The following is a 6,000-nucleotide window of genomic DNA, read 5'->3' as shown; positions in this document are numbered from 1 at the left end:
TACCTCTTATTTTCCACAGTATTGTCTTCAGTACAGTTGCATAATATACATATGTCTCTTTCCTTTTTGCATCTCTGTCCGTTCTTGTTGTTATATGTTTTATATCATTTATCACAGATGTACACCATTCCAAATAATTCTGACATATTGTTAACAACATTGAAATGATTGTGATTTTTACACAGATGATATAATGTTATTGCCTTCTCAGGACCGTGGTGGATAACTGCATTGAAATTTTCAGTGCATACAATGTTAATTTAAATCTCCAACAGTTGAACAACATTTTTAATATCGTCTAGAGTAAATCCTTCTTTCTTGTACTCGCCTAATTGGTTACATAAAGATCTTAATAACTGTTTTTGTAATGTATATTTATCTCCTTCGCTAATTTTCTTAATTTCACCAGTAGTTGATTCTCTACCTAAGATAAGATCAGTGTGATATGTTAGTGTGTTTGTTATTGCTCTATGAGAACACAGGTTAATATTGTTATTAATTTCAGCAATGTATCTTGTGGTCTTTTTATCATCAGATGAATTCATTCTGTTATCCTGACTGTCTCTTGGAATTGCTAACATGTGAATATGAAATGGGTACTTGCTGTGTCATAGACTTTACAGATGTTAATACATTTCTGATTTTTTTACACAGAATATAAACAGATTGTTTATTATTATTTGATGCTTTGTAGCCTGTATAAATGGGATAAACGATTTTTGGATTTTCTGTTGTTATATACAACTTATCACCTTTCTTGAAATTAATTCTCTTTTTAAATACTTCTACCATAAAATTTAGTGCATACATTATATAATATATTTTACCACTAACAGTATAGAGTTTACTAATATTAGTATTGTTAAAGAAAATTTTTTGGTCAAAAGATGAAACTTCAAATTTTTCACTTTTTTAAATTTAATTTTAAATCACAAATGAGCCTTTTTTCGAAAGTTACTTCCCTTTGTCTTACTCGAATAGTTCACTACTGAACAGATAAATTTAGTCTAGCTTCAGTATTTTTCTTTTTGAGTTTTCTGAAGGACATGTTGTCAAATCTATAAGAATATTTGTGTTGGGTATATGATTTGGTCTTGTTTTAGTCTTTTGGAATAATTCTTGATCAAATGCTAAATCTTCTAAACTAATTGAATTAATAAATTCTGATTTCTGTAATGGACTATAATCCCTAACTCCTAAACTTTATTGACACTTTGGAGTATTGCTACTCTCATATTATTGAGAGTCCTTGTAGGAATAGATAAATTATGTGATGTATTTCATTACTTAGTTTATCTTTACTTAATATGTTGTAACTAGTTATATTATTTCCGCCACAGTAGTCACAAGGTTAGGCAATCGTGATTTGTTCTGTTTTGGTCTCTTACTTAATATAAAAATGTTTTATTAAGTAATTTTAAAAGGGCTTACACAAATTTCCTGTTTTATATATTCTTGAGTACATTTCTTACATCTCCTGCATTATGGTATTTGTATCTAAGCAGTGGATTTGAGTGAGAACAACCTAAACCCTTAATTTCCCAACAGTCAACACAGATTTTTGCTGTAAGTCTGTTGCTCATCATGTTTCATCGACAGCAATATGTTGGAATATTCTTCACTTACAATCCAGTGTATGTGATTTTTTTATAGTAAATTACAGAAACACATTTTCCAGACACTAGGAATTTGTTTTCTATTGTATACTCTTAGACGATTTTCGTTTATAAATATTCTAAACATTGACCTATAAACATCTGTTGTATATTTCTGTTAAGTAAAATTATCAATTGACCTCCCAGGTTTACAATATTAATGAAGTTTAAATTGGATAGTTTCCCTTTATATTGAATATTTTTATCAGGGAATGTAAAATTTTCTACTTTCTGCCATATACCTTTAATGTATTTACTACCTCAGGAGCAATTGCTATTGATTTGTTACAATTAATATGAAATAATGATAAATCAATAGTTTCTATTCTATATATCTTGCAAATTCATTATACTCATAAAAAGTATCTTATTTGGAGAAACACAAGAATCAATTAATGTACCTGAATGGTGTATAAATTCCCCCAAGCAATCTGAAAAATTCTCTGTGTGACTGCCAGTACCTTATATTTAAAGTTATATTCATGCAATTCTGCATAGAAAAATTCATTGAAGGATTTTAATATTCAACCTGACAATGTTTTCACTGTACTATTTAATGTGGAACATTGATGTAACACTGTACTAGATAGTAATTCTGGATATCCTGGGAGTAATGCCAGTGTTTGTAGATTTATTGTATATATGAAATTCTCAACATACATCAATACTTCACCATTTGGTCTTTGATACGCTCCAACTCTTTTTTAGAGATGTTGTTGTAACTAGGTTAACCATTAGTCATTAGCTGTAATTTCATATGACTGCCTATCCAAAACCCACTTGTGATAAGAAATATATTAATTTCCATTAACAAGTAAAAATGGACTAAACTTCTGTATTTGATATAAGAGTTCAATTGATATAGGTGAAACAACAAGAATTATTTTTGATATAGGTGGCTGTGTTGTTATCATCTATATCAAAATTATTTCTAGTTACATTGTTGCCAATATTTGTTATCATTCAAGCTTTGAATAGCACAGATATCATTTTGAGGTAATTCTAAATTTGAATCATTGTAGTAAGATTACATTCTGATTCCACTAACATTAGTTTGGGCTTGACCTAATGCATGACCAATTTCATAAACCGGAACGTTTGGTGCATTCCCATCTACCTACAAGTACCACAACTCTTCACCATCCACATGTATTTCGACTGGATTATTATTTTTATTGGGAAGAAGAACATGACCTAACATGTTACCTTTTGCATCTTGATCGTTTGGAAAATGGTGAACATATATACCATAATTATGTACTTCTCTTTTACTTATAATAAAATATTTGGGTTATTGATATCTTGATGAAACAAAATGGCGACATAGTTTTGCCCAAAATTAAAGTGCTACCTTTGTTACTTGTAACAGTATGTTGACTCAAGACCCCAAAACCAACAATAATATTTTTAATTGTGCATTTATAATACGAGTTTATATTGTTTCCACTTATATTTACTAGTTCTACAGTTTGTATGTATATCCTGTTCACCACATCTAGATTTATTCAAAAAATTTAAAGTTTCTACATTCAGTTTATCAGTTATTTCAAGATCATGGGTTCATTAAGTAACACTAATGATTCTCTGAATATATCAAAATTCAGTTGAATAAGTTTTGTATAATCCTGAATATCTAACTATCTGTAATCATTCAAATATTTAATTGTTTCCTTCTTTTCATCTGCAGCCATTATTTTCACAAAAAGCAATAGCAGAAGTATCTTAGTTTAAACACTTCTCAAATACACTGTGTTTATAAAAAGTTCCATAGTGTTAATGTGTCCTAGTATCTGTATGAAGTGACATACACATTCTAGTTTGTGGTGTTTGATTCATCAGCTCTCCAAGTTTGTCTCCCTGCAGTTGGGAGGTATGCTTGACCTTGAGATTGTACGAGTTTTTTTTGTCTCTTCCTTCAGTACAGTCTAGGCATGAGTGCAGTGCAGTGTAGTGCAGTGCAGTGCAGAACAACTCAGCAACAATGTGTAGTCCACAATAGAAAGTGCAGTGTTACTTGGCTTGTGGAAACTGAGTCAGTTATAACACTAATGTAATTTTAGACGTCATTGTGGTTGTGAACCACCTACAGCAAAATTATGTGTCATTGGCTAAAGTCTTTCAAGGAAGGCCATTGTGTTTAGATGCAAAATAACCAGCTAGGCCGAGAACTTTGGATGATGTTGTTGAACAGTCCTGCATTTAGTGTGTTCAGATCCCAAAGAAGTCATTGGCCAGACATACTCTACAATTAGGAGTGCCTAAAGGTATTGTAAATGATGTGCATAAAAGATTTAACTTGCACAGCTACAAATTGCAACTGTTACATGAAATAAAGCCTACTAATAAAATCGAAAGGTATTAGTTTGCTGTTGACTTTCTACACAGAACTGATGATGAGGTCAATTTTTTAATAAAGATTGTCTTCTCTGTTGAGGGTACATTTCATGTCAGTGAAACAGTTAATGGTCATAACGCCAGAATTTGAGGGGCAGAGCATCCACATGAAGTAATTCAGCGTCATCATGACTCCTCCACAGTTAATGTCTGCTGTGGTTTGGTGGAAGGTTGCGTGATTGGTCCTTTCGCTTTTGTAGAAAAAACAATAAACATGGATGTTTACTGTGACATGTTGACAGAGAATGTCTGTCCCCAAGGTGAGGTGGAAAAGGGGCTTGTGTTTTTCCCACAAGTGGGCGCCCCATCTCATTACAGTAACCATAGGCACATGGCTCTTGACACTCGTTTTCCAGGAAGGTTAGTAGGTAGGGCTTTCCCAATACCTTGGCCACCACAAAGCCCAGACTTAACACCACTAGACTTTTTCTTTTGAGGTCACATGAAAGACGTTGTGTACAGTGAAATGACCACAGACAACAATCATTTATGGAACAAAATCAATGTGGCGGTTGAGAAAGATACACCTGAAGTGATGGTGAATATATGGCGAGAAGTGGAATACTGTCTCCATGTGTGCAGGCAATAAATGGATTCCACACTGCCGTCTACTAACATTAAACAAAACCTGAAGGCATTCTCTTTCATGAAATGTACTCACTGATATAATTTTTCATTAATTTCCCATTAAATTTATGCTTAAAACATAAGGAGGCGGTTTTTCAAACACCAAACACCCGATATTATAAGATGTGATTAAAATAGTTGAAGGCTAATGAAATGGATCTACATAAACATGAAATTTATGAATGATACCAGTATTTATTATTTTAATAATGAAAAATTCTAATGAAAAAGGGTTTTTATCAAATGGAGTCAGTCATCAACCTGGGAACAACGAACGTACTTACATTAATAAGCAGGTGTTTACAATTATTGATGAAAAGAATAGCCCTTGGTTTAAAGCTAAATGTATGGTTAAGCTTATAGAATATACAAACACAAGAAAGATCATAGAAAATCATGTTAGGCAAAAATACAGCAAAGTATAAAGATTTTAAGGATAACGATTTGTTACTTTTGCACCCAGACAAAATTTTCTTAATGAACGTTGTCTATATCTATCGATCAGTAAATCAAAAGTGAGATTAGCAGAAAAATTTCAAGATTGGGTTTATGAAAGGGTTTTACCATCAATTCATAAATCTGAAGAATACAGAATTAAAGAAATATATCAGAACCAAATATCTCAGTTGGAAAATTTGAATGGAGTTAGAGAACATCACAAGCAAAACTTACATGGAATAATTGATAACACTTTAGGAACAGTACAAGATATAAACAGGTAAATCGATATATTATTATGCCATGTTTTTCCTCAAACACCTTATCAGTATTTAAGACCAACCTTTCTTCTTTAAAGTTATCTGAAGAAACTACAAATATAATTACTAGATCAACAGAGCACAACAAAAAATTAAAGAAACGAAGACACACATCCAAATTGTGAAAAGATGTTAAGAAATAATTACAATTCTAAATCAGTAACTTTTTTGCCAGAGAATGAAGGAAGCTCTTAAGAACTGTGTGTTGGCACAATTGTTTCAATATTTAATGCTTACATACAACAATAATTGATTAATAATATAATTAATCTTCATCAGGCACAATATTTCTCACCTTGCAAAATTTTTATTGACACATCTATCAACCGGAGAAGACAAATAATCTACAAACGTTATCAGTACAGTCTTTTGTTTTGCAAACTGATGATTTTGATCAATTCAACATTTAGAACAATCGTTCCCTTCAGACTGATCTATTGTATCATAAGGTATCATTACTTCTTGTATAAATGATCCAGATAAAGATGACAGCTCACAACTTTTCTCCTATTTAATTTTATTTTTAATTTCCATGATCAAATCTTTAGACACTTTTTGTTCTACTG

Source organism: Schistocerca cancellata, chromosome 1 (assembly GCF_023864275.1).
Source record: "Schistocerca cancellata isolate TAMUIC-IGC-003103 chromosome 1, iqSchCanc2.1, whole genome shotgun sequence".
Taxonomy (NCBI): domain Eukaryota; kingdom Metazoa; phylum Arthropoda; class Insecta; order Orthoptera; family Acrididae; genus Schistocerca; species Schistocerca cancellata.
Note: the sequence above shows the minus strand (reverse complement) of the source record.